Below are 19,367 nucleotides of genomic sequence, written 5' to 3' on the forward strand. Positions count from 1 at the left end.
GACTGTTCACAACGATTTTGGACTCTGTTCAAGCTGTTTTGCCCAGGCATTCCAGGATCTCGCAGAAACTCCACTGTTCTCAAGCTGTTTTGCCCAGGCACTGTAGGAGCTCAAAGAAAATCACTGAAAAGTACGCAAAAACCGGACACGTGAAGGCCGTTTGGGCTTTTCTGGAGTAGTCGCAAGTGTCCGGTGTCCCTCATGGAGTAGTCATATGCCAAGTATGATCTCCATTCACATTGCAAACCTGTGACCCTTTCTCTGCCCGGTGTCCCTCATGCTGTCCCTTTCTCGTTACCTGTGTTTTGCTCCACACACAGACATATCAGATTCACCATGTAGAATATTAGTAGTTGATTGTTTAGTGGTGTATGACTCATTTCTCTGTAGTTATTACCGTTCTAACCGTAGGTGCAATTCCATGGGGTTGTTGCCCTAGTTAAATTATGATGTTCTTTGATCTGTAAGGAAGTCTCTGCACAATATTTCCTCTTGTCGCACATTAGAGAAGTTAGGTTTGACTCTCAAAGATGATGCAGTCTGTTTCTTGATTATTATTTATGGGCATAGTTGCAGACTTGCGTTTAGGTGTATCATATTTGTGCTTTCAGTATAGTAAAAGATGTAATAGTTGTATCAATAAAAGATGCCGTGATAAGGAGTTTCCTTCAGAATTAGTTGGGATCTTGCTCTATGATTGTAGTTAACAGGAGAGCCCCTAGATTAAGTTGAGGTCTCTCTCTCTCTCTCTCTCTCCTCTCCAAGGATTCAAAACAATTTCCCCCCTGTAGTTCAATCTGTAGGTGACATGAAAGTTACTGGAATCTGGAAGTGGCAATCATTCAATAGCTCTCTATATACTCGTAGTATCCTATTTTAAACCTTTAAAAAAGAATGATATAGTTTGACATCATGCTGATTTTACTAATGCAGAAAGTTCACTTGCTAAGAATCCAAAAGCAGTAGTCTTTCAGGTAGAAGAGTTTTGTTTTTGGTATTTTGATTTCTTAACGCAAGTCTAGTGTTTACATATTCCATGATCATGCTTTAATAGATTGGAATTGGTATTCCCAAAGTTCTTTTTCTTTTTTTTTCTTTTTTTTTTTGAAAAAAGGTTAAGTAAGAATTTTATTGCATAACACACACAAGAAAAGAATACAACATACACCCAAGAGGAGAGGGCAGGACAAACATCACATTGCACATCCCATAAGCTCTTCGAGTTCAGCAACAGGAACATATTCTGGTGCTTGAAGTCATCTACAATGCCTTTTCTTTTAATGTTAGAGAGTCTACTATTCCTTTCTTCCCACACAGTCACCTTCTTACTAGGCCAGGTAATCTCTAGTCTAGCAGCAATCCTTTACTGAGCAAGGCATGGACCAATTCAGACCAGTAGCTTTGATGAAGTGCCACCAGATCTCAACAAATTACCAGGAAATGGATGCAAAGATGGTCAACAGACTCAGTCTCCCAGCCACAAAGGCCAAGCTTTAAGTCCTGGATCAGCAAATTGCATCTCAAAATAAAAAGTCTTGGTAAGACACTTACAAAGGGCTGCAGCCCAAACCAAGAAATTCAGCTTCAAGGGGACATTGGGTTCCAGACCTGCTTGGTTGGAAAGCACATTTAGTTTGACCCATTCGACCCACACACAGATGATTTAACAGAAAAATGTCCATCATAATTCCATCTCTATCTCCAGATTCTCCACTTGTCCATCTGATTTACCTCAACAGACTGATGCTTCAACAACTGAAGCAGCCCAACAACCCAATCCCGGAAACTTCTCCTGAATCTGGAACTCCAAATCACATTTCCCCCCAATAATCTCATAAAACTCCGCAACTGAGGCATCCTTATTCTTGTCTAGTCGAAATAATTGAGGGAATAACTCTTCCAAAGAAGTTTCAGCACACAACAATATGGAATACTTACTCTAGTGCCCGGGCAATACCGATCCAAGTTCTGTTAACCTTTTTACATTTGTATATCTTTTGTTATGGTTGGGCTTGGCAAAGTCAAATTATTGCATATATAGGGAGAAAACGAACAACTGTTCTGAAATGCTAAAGCATGAAGTAAAAACATTGTGAGTCTACCTTCTTTAGTAGAATATGGTAAATGTTCTCATTCGTGCGTTTTTTTTTTTTTTGAAAGCTTGCTTTAGGATGCTTTGTGAGTCTACCTTTATTTTATGATGCCATTTTGATTTTTTGAAAGCTTGCTTTATAGCATGCTTTGTGAATTCTGATTCAGTGGAAGTTAGAAGACTGAATGCCTAATTGCTTCTCTTCACCTAGTTTCTTGGCCTACTCACCTTGTGGCCCAAAAGGCCAAATAGTTGGATGATTTCTGTGTCAACCCACTTTGTATTTGAGATAAAACTTAATTCAGTTTACCACTTTTTTTTTTTTTTATGTTTTTTTGGCAAATATAATCACTTTTTTATATGTTTGCTATTTTTCTTGTGTTGCAGGAACACTTGGCATTATAGAGCAATGGAAGCTGCAAATTTGTAGAAATTTATGATAAACCTATGACAAACTCAAGGACTATGCATTGATTTCTTGAAATCAAATTTTCTCATTTTGGGACGTATTTTTGAAGATGTCAAACTTATAAGTTGATAGTAACAATAGCCAATCATGTTCTTTGTTTTGTGTGGTTAATGCATATAAAAATTATATTTATTGTCCATCAGATTCTTCTTACCTAGAGATCTTTGAACTTGGACAAGGGCCATCTAGCAGAGTATGATGCTACATATCATTTGTTAATATTTGGAGCTGTAGTAGTGATTTTTCCTTGCATGATTTTCCCACAAAACAAGCATGGGAAAAATAATTTTCCCACGTTTTTCCCATGTATAACCAAATGATGGAAAGTGAAATTTTCACACTTTCTCATCCCAGCCCATCCCATCCCATCCTATCCAAATCTTCCTGGAAACCAAACGGAGCCTAAATGTAAATATAGTATGAAACTTTTTTTGAACTAAAATTACATTCTATTTCTTTGTTTGAGAAAGGGTATAAAAGTCATTTTATTATAACTTTAATATCATCTTTAGTGACTATTATAATGGGCATATTTGTGTATTTAATCCATCTCTAATGGTAAGAGTTGAAAATGTAACTTTAATTATTACTTCCCACCTTATTTTATTTCTTCTCAATAAGCCTTATATTTAAGGTATTAAATCCTATATTTTAAGTTTATTTTCACTAATAAATGCTATTAATTAGGTCTATGTCAATATTTTTAAAAATATAAATCAATATATTTTAAAACTAACTCAAAAGCAAAACCATTCTTGCTAGTTCCCCCTAGGTAGTCCCATGAGGGACTTTTGCTGCCGTGGTTGCGGAATCCTGTGCCCTTGAACAAGTCAAGTTCGGTGTCAAAGCTCCTACATTTACACAGTTTGGGGAACCCGCAATATATATTTTTTTCCTAATGAAGAAGTTCAAAAGGCTTGTGAACCTTTCAAGTTTGCTCTCGTTGCCAAATGCTCCTATGGCCGACCACCTATCCCTGAAACCCGTTCCCTTCTTCTGAACCGTTTCAAGCTACAAAAAGAAGTTATTTTCGTCATTGATCATACTTATTTGCTTCTACGCTTTCAATGTGAAGAAGATACCTTATTGGTTTGGCTCAAAGAGGTAATATATAATATCTCCTTGGTTTCTTGCCTCTTTTGGAATTATGAATTTCTCCATCTTTTTAATTATGATTTCTTGCCTCTTCTAGATATTCCCCATATACCCAACTCAATTGATTTGGGACAGGATAAAATAGTGGTGGAGTATTGCTAGAAATAAATCAAATTATTCGTATCATTCCATTAATTATTGCTAGAAATAAATCAAATACTGGTGGAGTATTGCTAGAAATAAATCAAATTATTCGTATCATTCCATTAATTATCTTATGGGTTCTTTGGAATGAAAGGTGTAAGCGCACCTATGAAGGGAAAGGTGAATCTGCTACCTCCCTGATAAACAAAGTCAAAAAGTGGCAAAGGGACATTGATGCCATCACAGAGAAACCCCTATCCAAAGTTAGTAACCCCATGGCTCCTTTTGATGGCCTAAAATGTTGTTTTGACCCTGACATTCTAGAGATTGAAGTTGAGAGTGACAATAAGACTTTTGTGGACATATTGAAAGGTAGTGCCAGCATCCCCTGGGCAGCAACTTATATCATTGATATAAGGGGGATAAAATCCTTACTTTCTTCCATCACTATTCAATTTTCCCACAGGTTAAGACAAGGTAATAAATGTGCTGATTTTTTCGCCAACATAGGTAATGACGAAGCGAGATACACCCAATACACATCCATCTATAACACTCCAAGACTTTCGGCAACTCCTTTTTGAAGATTTTCGTAACTTCTTGTCATGTCTGATTCTCCAAGTGCCTTTCTTTGGTATGTTTTGCCTCTCTCTTGCTTTTCTTTTTTCTTATGTATTTGTGGGATAGGTTGAGAGTCTTGGGGAGAGTAATTTTTATTCTGGATATGGGGTAAGGCGGGACATGTCCTCCCCTGTTTTATCCTTATTTCTGCTTTTTGAAAATGGTTAATAAAATCTTAAGGTGGCCACCCCTCCACCTGGAGTAAAGCTTGGGGTAAAAAAAGTGTGATATATCAGAATTATTTTTATACACAAAAATACAAAAAAAAAATTATCAAAAAATTGAACACATATATAATTCTATATATACACTACTATTAAAAATATGAATAAGATTGTGAAACTTTTTTTTACTAAAATCAAGGTTTTAAAAATCGACCCAGAAACAAAATCGCTTTGGCTTCCAATTTTTGAGTCAGTGGTTCAACCATCCAGTTTAAATTGGTCAAATTGATAAGATATAAAATATAATGTAACTTTTTATTTTGTTCGTTAGATTAAGATTAGGTTAAAGTCCACTACATATATACATTATTATGAGAAGGGAGTGTGGGACTTTGAGAATGAGACAGTTGGTTAAAGTTGAGAAGTGAGAAAAAGAAGAAGAACAAAAAGAATAAAAAGAAGAAGAACAAAAATAAATGTCAGTTATCTCCAAATTCATCATTACTGCCACAACAACATTGTTTGCCTTCTTCTTACATCTCTTTCATCTCTCTAAGTCTCTCTCAAATCCCAAATTGTTTGTTTTATTAGTGTATCTTAGATTTTAATATAAGATTAGTGTTTAATCTCTCATCTCATGCATCATTTTCTCAATTTCTTCATTAGAGTTGCAATTGTTTTTGTTGTTACAACTTAAAAACAATCACATAAATGACAAATTCAAAATCAAAATGGAAAAATTAAAAACCCTCACTAATTTTGGCCATTGGGAACAACCAAACAAGATTATGAGATATGAAATTTTCTTTTTCAATTTTTTTATTTTATAATTTCTATTTTAAAATAAATAAAAATTTTATAATTATTTTGAAAGCAACCTGAGAACCGTTAAACAGGTTACATTTTAACGATTAAACAATTCGGGTTAGCGATTCTCTAACCATTTCAACAAGTTTTTGGTAAGCAGCGGTTTAGAGCAAAAATGGAACCGATGACTTGACTGGTTCTTGGGCCAAACAATTCGACCTCTGGTCTAGTCCGAATTTTAAAACATTGACTACAATACTCATTTTTTAATTTAGTCCCTATTTAATTGCAAATTTAAATTGTAAATTGAAATATTAATTTTTACTTCATTCAATTCCCTCTATTTAAATCTTACATTTTTTGATAAATGAATAAAAGAAAAAATACATCAAAAAGATAAAACATTACAAAAAGAAGAGTCTAGCCAATCAAGTAGACCTATCAATGATACTTGAAACTTCACAATTCGATCTGAATATCACATATTTGGATAAAGTTTTTTTATACAATCAGATTTAGATTTTGTAATCTACATCTGATTAATAATAAAATTAAACAAAAAAATAAAAAATATATAAAGCTTATAGAAATTTTGGATATATTATTACTATAATTATCATCATCTAGAATTGTCACGTGCAAGGCACGTACCTACTTACTAGTCTATTTAAAAGGAGTTATATGAGAGGTTTAGCTAATTATGGATACAAAAACCCCAAACATGGGAACATAGGAAAGATGGCATTTTATTTTATTTTATTTTGGAGGGAAGGTGGATCCAACTAAAGCTTGTTAATGCCACCTGACCCATATTTGAAGTACAAGGGCCCACCCATCATCTAATTGGTCCAACCTAATGGACCAACTAGTTCAAAAGCAACATTTATACTATATATAAAAGTGTGTATGTAGTGTGAAACTTTTTTTGCACTAAAATTACCCTCTATCTCATTGTTTGAGAAATGGTATAAAAGTCATTTTATTGTAACTTTAATGCCAACTTTAACGGCTATTAAAATGCCTATACTTGTCTATTTACTCCATCTCTCATTGTAAGGGTTGAAAATGTAACTTCAATTATTATTTTCCACCTAATTTAATTCTCTCTCATTTAGTTTTTTAACTTAAGGTATTAACTCTCATTTTCTCTTATTAAATCCTATATTTAAGTTCTTTTTCACTAATAAATGCTACTAATTAGATCTATGTCAATATTTTTAACAATATAAACCCATATATTCAATATTGACTCAAAAAAAAAAAAACATCCTTTATCAAAATGGTGGCTAAGCAATTAATTCAACCATTAGAATCAAATTGATTAACTTATAAAGTCATAATTAGGTAATAAAATTTTTAAAAGATAAATGAATATAGAAAATTACAAAAATAAAGAAAAATTAGACACATTTATGGTATTTTTATTAATCAAGTAAAAAAATAAGTTATTTTTAATGATAATGAAAATTAAATACATATTCAAAACAAACCAAAAATGAAATTATTTTATTGTTAGCAAAGATCAATAGTTCAACTTTTGGGTAAAATGTGTTAACATTTAAGGTCATAAATAAATGAATACATAATAAAATTAATAAAATAAAAATACAAAAATGAAAAAAAAAACTTAAGTTTTGCAAAAGGATATTTAGGCACATGTATAATATCATATAATTATCATATTAAACAAGAAGTGTGACATATCAAAATTATTTTTAAACACAAAAATACAAAAAGAAAATTATAGAAAAAAATGAACACATCTATAATTCTATGTTTATACTACTATTAAAAATATGAATAAGATTATGGAACTTTTTTTAATTAAAATACTTCATTTTGAATTTAATCCTATATAATTGTAAGATTTAAATTGTAAATTGAACAACTACTTTTTACTTCATTCAATTCTATTTATTTAAATCTTACATTTCCTTGATAAATTAACAAAATAAAAAGATACATAAAAAAGATAAAGCATTACAAAAAGAAGAATCTAGCCAAGTAGGTAGGCATGCTTATGACACTTGAAACTTCACAACTCAACTCAATTATCACATATTTGGATGAGGTGTTTACGTAATCAAATTTGGATTTTGCAATCTATATCCGATTAATAATAAAAAACAAAAAAACATATTTATAAAAATTTTTGAATACATTATTACTATTATTATCATCATCTAGAATTGTCATGTGTAAAGCGCATGCATGCTTACTAGTTGCATAAAAGATCAAAATCAACGTTGTGACAACTATAATGAGCAAGTAATTGTTCAAAGGAAGGAGGGACAAACTATGAAATAAAGTTCATTTTGACAACTCATCATCATCATCCATGCCTTATCCAATTATATGTTATCAGTTACATAAATTCTGTTTCTTCAATCCATTCTATTTGGAGCCATGTCCATTATTAAATTAATAGTGTTTAAATAATTTCTTACAATTTCTACCCATATCCTTTTTGGTGTACCTCGAGCTCTTTTATCCCCTTCAATGTACAACAAATCATTTTGACAACCATCGATTTAAAAAGTATTCAAACGTATGATCACAACTCCTTTTCTACTAAAACTAAAAGAAAAAGAAAAAGAAAAACGATCTCCTACCCACACCTACCACAAGGCATTACAATTGTATATTAGGAACATCTCCCCATGAATAATAACATCGAAATATGTGAAATATTCTCAATGAGCAGCTGCACTGGGGGTAGGGGATCCAAGGGCCTTTTGATGCCACCCTCTTGTGGATTTCTTGGGGGATAACCAAGGTTTTTAAAATCAGACTGGATAGGGAATCATCATGGGGATAGATTCCTGGGTCGAACGGTCCAAACAAACAACTTGTTCTAACAAAAAAAGTTAAAAATAAAACAAAAAATGGTTAAAAACCATTATTCAGGTCAATGGTTCAACCACCCAGGAGCGATGCACTGACCAAATTGACGATTTTTTTGCAAAAAAAAAAACAGTTTTAAGGGTGAAATGAAACCGGTTCCTGATTTTTCCAATTCGGTCCGATTTTGAAAACACTGTAGATTTTTCTTATACATATTTTCTGACCAATCCAGGAGTGATGCACTAACCAAAAATGAAATTATTTTATTGTTAGCAAAGATCAATAGTTCAACTTTTGGGTAAAATGTGTTAACATTTAAGGTCATAAATAAATGAATACATAATAAAATTAATAAAATAAAAATACAAAAATGAAAAAAAAACTTAAGTTTTGCAAAAGGATTTTTAGGCACATGTATAATATCATATAATTATCATATTAAACAAGAAGTGTGACATATCAAAATTATTTTTAAACACAGAAATACAAAAAGAAAATTATAGAAAAAATGAACACATCTATAATTCTATGTTTATACTACTATTAAAAATATGAATAAGATTATGGAACTTTTTTTAATTAAAATACTTCATTTTGAATTTATTCCTATATAATTGTAAGATTTAAATTGTAAATTGAACAACTACTTTTTACTTCATTCAATTCTATTTATTTAAATCTTACATTTCCTTGATAAATTAACAAAATAAAAAGATACATAAAAAAGATAAAGCATTACAAAAAGAAGAATCTAGCCAAGTAGGTAGGCATGCTTATGACACTTGAAACTTCACAACTCAACCCAATTATCACATATTTGGATGAGGTGTTTACGTAATCAAATTTGGATTTTGCAATCTATATCCGATTAATAATAAAAAACAAAAAAACATATATTTATAAAAAATTTTGAATACATTATTACTATTATTATCATCATCTAGAATTGTCATGTGTAAAGCGCATGCATGCTTACTAGTTGCATAAAAGATCATAATCAACGTTGTGACAACTATAATGAGCAAGTAATTGTTCAAAGGAAGGAGGGACAAACTATGAAATAAAGTTCATTTTGACAACTCATCATCATCATCCATGCCTTATCCAATTATATGTTATCAGTTACATAAATTCTGTTTCTTCAATCCATTCTATTTGGAGCCATGTCCATTATTAAATTAATAGTGTTTAAATAATTTCTTACAATTTCTACCCATATCCTTTTTGGTGTACCCCGAGCTCTTTTAGCCCCTTCAATGTACAACAAATCATTTTGACAACCATGGATTTAAAAAGTATTCAAACATATGATCACAACTCCTTTTCTACTAAAACTAAAAGAAAAAGAAAAAGAAAAACGATCTCCTACCCACACCTACCACAAGGCATTACAATTGTATATTAGGAACATCTCCCCATGAATAATAACATCGAAATATGTGAAATATTCTCAATGAGCAGCTGCACTGGGGGTAGGGTATCCAAGGGCCTTTTGATGCCACCCTCTTGTGGATTTCTTGGGGGATAACCAAGGTTTTTAAAATCAGACTTGATAGGGAATCATCATGGGGATAGATTCATGGGTCGAACGGTCCAAACAAACAACTTGTTCTAACAAAAAAAGTTAAAAATAAAACAAAAAATGGTCAAAAACCATTATTCAGGTCAATGGTTCGACCACCCAGGAGCGATGCACTAACCAAATTGACGATTTTTTTGCAAAAAAAAACAGTTTTAAGGGTGAAATGAAACCGGTTCCTGATCTTTCCAATTCGGTCCGATTTTGAAAAAACTGTAGATTTTTCTTATGCATATTTTATGACCAATCCATCATTAAAATAAATCAGTAGTTGATGAGTTGTAAATTGGAGGCATCCCTATAGAAGAGATGATGTTGTTTTCAGGAGCGGAGCCAGGGGGACTGAACCATGCCCCCCCTCCCCCCATGGGTCAGAAAATCTCCACTTCCTATGTAAATTTTCCTCTCCCCCCACTCTTTACCTCAATGGTTGCCTCCCTTGTGGGTCCATCCATACTTCATTTAGGTTTTGGCCCCCCTTATAAAAATTTTTTGGCTCAGCCTCTGGCTGTTTGTACCTCATGCCAATACATTATTCGATCCTACCAATGTTTCAAGTTTGAACAAAACAAAAATATGAATTATTTAGCGTTATACTTTTCCTAGTTAAAAGATTTATTAGTAAAACTTGGTCCTCGCCCTCGCCTATTGCACGTGCCAAATTGCTAGTACAGTTGATATATTAATGTGTAAAATGATTCCTTTGCCATGGGCATGCTTAATAATCTAGATTTAATTTCTTTTGTCAATAAATCTATATCTAGTTTAGGGCAACTATTTCCTTTTCCATAGGTTGTGTTTGGTTTGAAGGAAAAAATAGGGAAAGAAAGGGAAAGGTAGGGAAACCTTTAAAAACCTTGTATAGGTTTTCCCGCCTTTCCCTTCCTTTCTCTATCTTTTCCTTTATACCAAACATAACCTTAAGGCTTCAATTGCTTCTGCATTAATTTTTTGGGTATTTCTTGGGTACTAGTGCAAGAGCATGTGATATTCAGTGATGAACAAGTAAACATAAAAGGGTAAAATGGCAAATCTTATTATATTTGTTAAATTAAAATTTAAAACATTTAAAAAAGTTAATCTTTTACAAGTATTAACATTATATGATATTATTAAAATATTATGGTTTAATGTTTATAACCAGGACATAAATGCTTTGAGGCACTCAGGATAAGTTATAAAGAGAAATGATTGACCAACAGTCAATTTGGGCTCAAGGATTCTTCACCAAACATAACTTAAACGCTATCCATGCAGAGTCCACCTTTAAAAGTCAGTAGCCAAGAAGCCAATCCACTTTATCTCTGAAATAATTTGGATTAGCTGAACATAATGGCTGTATGCCGGGCTGTGGATATAATGATAACGCTAACGCCCCATGCCAGTCATAAAGTATTTGAAGCCCAGAAATATAGGAGTGTCAATTGGATCAGATTTGGTTCAATCTGATCCAATTTAATACGAATCCATTACAGATGGATCAGGTTCAATCCAATTCAACTAATATTTTAAATTATTTTAAATCGATCCAATTCAATGTTTAGACCATTCAATCTGTTCAAATTAATTTTAATTTAGATTGATTTCAACCCAAATCCAACCACACCTATATTTTTATCTTCCAAGATATTCATTTAGTTCGACTCAATCTAATATAAATCCATCATGGATGGACCACGACAATCCAATCCAATAAAAAAAGTATACTTTGACTATTAAGTTTGAGCTGATGATCCAATTCAGTATTTCTCATTGGTCCATCAATTAATCTTACTCTTTCCCAATTGGGCGAATGGTAAAGATGTCAACAGATTTGTAGTCTTGTACTCTTGTAAATAAGTTTTGGCGTAGGCCCAGTGATTTGTCCTGTATATCTATATCCTATGATCCTATCACCATAAAGTCATCAAGTGGGGCAGAGTGGCCCTACCATTTCTAAGATAAACATGCCTAACAAAATATCTAAGGCACCCGGTTTTGGCCACCCCTTGTTTTTTTCGAAAGGGATAGCCGGATAGGCACTTCTTGTGGTGATAATCCAAAATTACCCTCGTAGAGTAATCGCAAAATTCCTCCCACAAGGACTCTTTTGGGTTTTCAGGGATTTTCTTTTAATTTAATAATACAATATAAAACTGCCAGTCGACCTTATCACCTGCGCGCGCGCTGACGGCTGAGTACTGACCAACACCTGCAGCTGCAATTGCAAAAACTTCTATTCCAGTCCGTATCACAGGTCGCTCCACTCTCTTCCTTCCGACTCTCCTCCGGGACTCGGCCCCTGCCATTGCTTGAACTTGAAGCATATTTTCCGCACAACGCTTCAATTGCTCCGGCCGGCCTCCGTGATGACTTGTGGTGAAGCGAAATCCGACCCAGCTCGCAGTCGGAGAGAATCCCAGCTGCTCCACTGCTTCGGCGTCCCGTTCAGTCGAATCATCAAGAACTTCCGCTGCTTCTGGGCCTATTACGCTCTCATCATGTGGGCAATACTTTTTGCAAGCCTCCTGCCCCGACGCCGGGTTGCGTTGATCTTCTTACTTGTGGTGACGGCCCTCGCCGGCATCTTCTTGCTGCTGTTGGTGGCATTACGCCTTTCAGAGGTGATGACATCCCCTAACGCTGAGCCAAAATCTCCAGCAGTTATTGAAGTCATCTTTGTTCCGACCCTCGTCCTCATTGCCATGGTTCTGGTCCTCACTCAGGCCATGCTCTACATCCTTGTGGCCTTGCTGCTCATCTTGACCGTGGTCGAGCTCGTCCTCACTCACGCCCTCGTTCATTTCCTTGCTTCCGTCGCCATTGGATTACCCATAATTCTTACTCATGCTATTTTACTAGCAAGGGATGATGATCTTCGTGGGTGAATATATAATACTGAGTTTTGGATCCTGGGAGTGTGTAACTGTAATGTAGATGAGTTCGTGAGGAAGAAGAGTGCTTAGTACTGTAGATATTTTCGGACTTTAAAGGGATTAAACTGAGTTTAATTTACATTTTTGTAACTATCAAAATTGTATGCTTTGTACACACACTTTCTCCCTTTGGCTTTGGCTCTCAATAAAAGAGATGCTGTGCAGATTGCAGATTCCTCAGGTCTGTTTTCAACACAGAAGAGACAAAAATTTGCTAATTGATGGGCAACCATCATCTATTTAGCTGAATATGAAGTGTTTAATATACTAACTTGGGTCAAAAGTAATCCTATCTTAATTCAATCGTTAATAAACAATAATTGGATTCTAAAATGGACCCACCCCATAAATACAAAGTTGTTTGAGTATTTTATATTTATTAACAAATCATAGGTTGAAGTCTCACGGAAGTTCATTTCATTCTTTTATATCCGGGTTCGAATTAAATCTTTGTTCGAATCGGACTAGGTAATATTCGAATTCGAATCCAATTAGAAAATTTAATATTTGATGGATATTAAAAATTAATATTTGAATTTAATTAAATATTCAAATATTTAATTCAATTCGATTTGAATTTGATCAATTAATTATTTTAGGTAATTAATAAATATATAAAATAAATATTTTATTTATATAAAGTATATAAATATATAAATTATTTATATAATTTAATTATTTTATATATAAATTATATAAAACATTTAAAAATTTTATATATTATAAGTAAGAATTAAATAATTGATCGAATTCATATATTTATCAAATTGAATCATATCATATCCGAATTCGACCGATTAGATATTCAAATTATCCGAATTCGACTCGATTATGTCGAATATTGAATTTGAAATTGGATTTTCAAATATTATTGACACCCCTAGTTTTGGATATATATTAGAATCAAATCAAATTTGGATTCTAATATGATATATTAGTAGTATGAGTTCAACTATGATATTGGAAAGACATGATACCAAAAGTATTCCAAACCAATCAATTAATATCATAAAAGTGATATCCAATCAGAGATATTTATCGAAATTCATGATGGGAGGGCTTTGATTGGTCAAAACAATTTTAGTATCGTGTCTTTCCACCAACATAGATTTTTTCCGATAATATTAATAAAATAAACTAGAAATGACTTTGATATTTCATATCATAAACAAATGACCTTTTAGTAAAAAACACAACATTGAAACCAACTTTACGATATAAACACTATATTTGGATTAAAATGAGAGAAAAGTCACAGAACGCTATAGCAGACATGGGTAGGGGTGGAGACGAATTGAGCTTTTCACAAGCTATTCAAGTTCGGCTAATGAAAAACTCAATTTGGCTTGGTTTAAATCGAGCTTCGAGCCAAGCTCAAGCCCAGTGAAACTCGCCTCGTGAGGCTTACAAGTGTAATCGAGACTAATACGTGCATGCATGCATACATACATACATACATACATACATACATACATACATACATACATAAATACATATTATATATAATAATATTATATATATAGTATTTATATTTTTATATGTATAATAGTAATATTATATATACACAATTTTTTTATATCTATGATAATAAATAATTTTTCTTAATTCTTACTTTTTTATATATAAAAAAATAAATTTTCTATGTATAATTTTTATTTTTTATAGGAACTTAGGCTCACAGTTGAGTTCAAGTTCAAACGTACAAGCTTTTTGGCCGAGTTGAATTCGATTTTAAGCCTCTAGCTCAAGCCTCTAACTAGAATTGAGCTCGAGCCAACAATTTTTTGGCGAATCCAACTTGAATAACCAGATATTCAACTCAGTTAGACTCGAATCTACCCCTAGACATGAGGGACATGAGAAGGATATGCTTATAATGTCATGATGACTCTATACATGAACCTCATACTATATGACGAAGCCTATTCAATGACCACCGAGATGATGGAAAAGAAAGTACCCTTAGATGTGTATTCCTAGCTATTTGTCATCCTGTGTAACCATGGGTCCACGGAAGAAGATCATGGATGATGGATCAAATCTCAAAATTGTGTATTGCCTTTCTTTCTCTTAGTGAGGAAGAAGGCGAAACAGCTATAACAGGGATGTAATTGAAGTTTTAAGGCAAGTGAGATGTCTCGAAGACGAAATTTACATTTCCCTGATCAGCAGAATAGTAGAGGAGGTATGGTATGATCTTAGGGTTCGTATGGCTGGTGAGAATAAGGCACTGAAATTAGAATCGGTATAGGCATATAGCCCATTTTCCCATTTGAGAGAATGGCCATTCCAAACTCCCTGATTTTAGAAAAAAGACTTTAAACCCCCAAATCTTATTTTCATTTGCCTTATGCCAACCTTCCTAGAATGGTGCATCTCTTATAGAATTCAATTCCGATTTCTGTCTAAACCAAATAGAATCCAATTCTGATTCTCAGACAAGAGGAATAAGTGATTCAGATTTCACATTTGTAAGGGATTTTGATTCCGATCCTGATTCCAATTCCTACTCCCTTACCAGCAAGTTAGCCGGCACCTTCGATTCAAGTTAGGAAGTCTCATAAGTGATAATAGGCCCTCTCTACAACTTATTTTAGACAGTGATGCTATTATTTACCAATTGCGTTTTGCTGCAGAAGCTAAGATCGGGTTGGATTCAGGCCGAGTGGGGCTCAGGTTGGGTCAAATCGGTGCCAGACTCAACCCATTGACACCCCTATCAGGAAATAATTTTTTTTTCTTTTTGATTTTTATCAGGAAATGACTTTTGCTTACTCGTAATATCTAATACACCTCAATACCAAAAATTTCCATCCGTTTTACAATTGAAATTGAAACGAATAGAGCGAATCTTAAAAGCTTAATTTTTTTTCAAGAGGGTCAAGAGGGGAAAAAAGCAATGGACTAGTAAATACGTGTATTGCATACAACTAAATATTTTTTGCTGTTTAATATTATTTTATTCAAAAATCTAAAAAAAAAAACATGTATAAATAGAGGTACAACTTGAGTGGGATCAGATTAAACTTTTTTTTCTTCAAAATTCAAATGGACCTAATCCAAACCGAAGAAATGTAAAATGCTAATTCAGACCAACTCGAATTATACCCCTAATTAATATACAAAGAAAAGACACATAGGCCAAGAATTCATTTTTGCAATGACAATGTGGCAGCACAAGGTAAGACTGAGAGTCAGGGCCTTAGATATATTGCTGTGGCCCAATCAAAACGTCACTTCATCTAATTCAAGGTGGAGCCAAAACAATACATGAAAGGTTTTGATTATGTTAGCACGACAATACTGGCGTAGCAAAAGTGGTTTGATTGATCAAAAGGCAAGACAGACATTCCAGCCTGGTTATTTAAATTTTCAAACTTATGAGTTAGCCCACCCTAATTTAAGGTCCATTTGTAAAACAAATTGGGCTCTAGATGATTGTCAGTTTACTGATAGTGGGCTTCATTTTTGGCTGTAGGCCAAGTTCAAATGAAATTTTAGTCCTAATTAAATTATCTGGGACCATTTACCATGGCCCAGTCCATGTGCAGTCCTACGTTTAATTGGGTTCGATTATGATATGGAAAAGATAAGATATCTGAAAAACGCCTGACCAATAAAACTCTACGATTCGAATTCACAACTTTTCCCCGGCAGTTACATCTTACATTACATCCTTACCGGAGGAGTAGCACTCAGCAGTTTTGATAATGTGGCTACATCTTTTTTTTTTTTTTTTCATATTGTTTCATGCTTATTTTCAGCATGATCTTCATCATTAAATTTTTTGAGCCCTTAAATTATCTCTTAGGCTCTGTTTGGAAGGAGTACAAAATAATACAAAATATAAGGTTTTGCACTCTACATATTTGTATTTATACTCTTTTCAAACTGAGGTTCAGTTTGAAAGGAGTATAAATACAAATATGTACAGTACAAATTCATACAAAATATAAGGTTTTGTGCTCTACATATTTGTATTTGTACTCCTTCCAAATGGAGCGTAAAGCTATGTTTGGTTTTAAGGAAAAGGTAGGGAAAGTAAGGAAAAGGTAGGGAAACCTTTGCAAATCTTGTAAACGGATTAGATCGTATTCAAATTTGGGTACATTTGTATCCAATTTGACACTGTTCATGTCGGATCTGAATTTGAATCCTACCAGATCTTCTGATCTAATTTGATCCAACTTATTTTTCTTTAAAAATTAATAAATTATTAAAAAATAAAATATACCAATTTAAATAAAGAAAAAACAAAAAATACAAGTATTTTTTAATTATTTTCATCATATATATACATGGTTTTTATAAAACAATAAATAATATAACCAATTTATACAAATATAATACAAATAATATATTTATAAATAAATAACACATCGGATCAGATAAAGGGTGACCTGAATCAATCCAACCAGGGATTATATGAATTCGGCCAGGATCAGATCGGATCATGATCCGATCCATTTGAACCCCTAAAGACAATAGTTCTCAGTTGTTTGCATCCTTGTTAAAATAACAAACTAACTTATCCTAAAATACTTTATATATTCAAGGAGTTGAAATCCCCCCACAAGATAATTTCCCACAACGTTCCACAGCACATTTCTTCTGTGTATTGAAAATATCTCCTGATGATGCTTCATCATTTTTAGTATTATCATCAAAAAAATGTTTCAAATACACGGTAGAGATGTACTGTGGGATATTGTGGATATTGTGGGGGGCTGATTTGAACTCATATTCATGGTGCATAAAGTCAAAACCCCCAAAACTCTTTCACTTATGTCTGTGGGAATTTTTGAATTAAATGTTGAATTTCTGAACCCCTGATATAACTTGTGGAGTGCTTTCAAAACAAAATGAAGTATGTATGGCGATGATGTGAACTGGAATCACATTGAAAGTTCAGAGGGTCCCCCATCGAATGTTCATCATTCCCTCACGTTCTGTAGCAAAAAAAAAATGGTCTGAAAAGAGAATCCATAAGCAGATCAGCTCTACATTCAATTACTGATCATTCAATCGCAACCATATATTGGGTCCCAAATACATAAAAATCGAATCGAATTTGGGTGGGTTCTTGGTTCTTATTAATTAATTCAACCAATGGTGGAGAGATTTGATATTAAACTGCTACATGAATAGATATAGATGAGATAGTAGTGATGGAGCTCAACCAACTCTAGGCACGCTTGCAGTACTCTTTGGCCGTGTATCTGCATTCCAAAAACATACTGGGACCATTCCAAGTGAGGGACACCAGGCTGGGTCTTGTTTTATGTTTTCTGTGGTCGGTATTAATGGAAGAAGCCCAAGTGGACCACTGACTGAAAGAGTCTTGGATGCCCAAAATCTAAAATGAGCTCTTTTCAAGGTAGTAGTAATTAGGTTTCTCTAATTCACTAAGATTCATTCAGCAACAACTCACAGCCAGGAGTGTGGCATTTGTCAATTCCCTGTGGTGGTAGGGACCAGTCTTCGTCTCTGCAAGTGAGATTTTCCATCTTTTGGCCTTCTCTTCCTGAAGCTTCATTTGCTCCGTCGGTGGAAGGATATTAGTTTAATGGGCATGAAATAACAATGGAGAAACAAATTTGTGCAAAATATTTTCTCTCTCTCTCATGGTTTTCAAAACCGAATTGGACCGGACAGTTAGATCAGAAAAACCAGGAACCAATCACTCGATTAATTCTGTTTTTCCTTAAAATCGCTTTTTCCCCAAAATCTTTGAACGGTTTTAACTATTTTTTAACTATTTTTATTTTTTGTTAAAACGGACTGACCGTTTAAACGTATTCAACCTAATAACCGGACCCCTGGCCGGTTCGATCACCGGATCGATTTTAAAAACCATGCTATCTCTCTCTATAACAGGGACATATATTATCAAACACAGTGCAAGCTTTAATTGAATGTATCCCCCTCATAAAACAAGAAGCATGAGTACGTGCAACTGCAAACAAACACGTACTACTGAAATGGATTACTCATTGGGAGCCATCCTTCAAATTACAATCTTGCCACAATTGTACTTGGTAGTTGCCAAGTCAGAAATGCAAACACCCAGGCACATGGTATTATATTTTCATTAAGATCTGACTCCTGTGGGTTCGACCCCCTTTCCCCCCCTTTAATTACGTAAAGAAGATAGCCCACCAAGTGATTATTAGTACAGATCAAATGGTTAGGACAACTTGATTTTGACTTAAAGAATGAACATGGCAACACCCATTAATGTGGGTCAATGTGATGTGTCTAGTTGTGTGTTGCCCCTCCAAGTGTTGTGTTAAAGCCTTTTTTCATATTCTCTGCGTTGAACTTGATTCGTTAAATCTTAAGCAACTTGGTGAACCATTTATTAAAAAAATAATAATAATGAAAAGAAAGGGACTCTACTTAAGAGCAACGCATTCATTGATTGATACCTACCCATTAACATGTGTTGGACGTCCAAGTGATTGAGACCCTCCGCGAAGGGTTGCAAGTTTGCCAGGTGGCAAAATTTAAACCCAATTGATCTAAATGGAGAACCTAGGGCCCTTGACTTCTTGTCCATGTTAAGGGCATATAGATGCTTATTAATTTTTATTCATGTGGACATATCATTTTTATAGGGTCATAGGAGGCGGGAGGC

Source organism: Nelumbo nucifera, chromosome 6 (assembly GCF_055504915.1).
Source record: "Nelumbo nucifera cultivar China Antique chromosome 6, China Antique-T2T, whole genome shotgun sequence".
NCBI classification, from domain to species: Eukaryota; Viridiplantae; Streptophyta; class Magnoliopsida; order Proteales; family Nelumbonaceae; genus Nelumbo; species Nelumbo nucifera.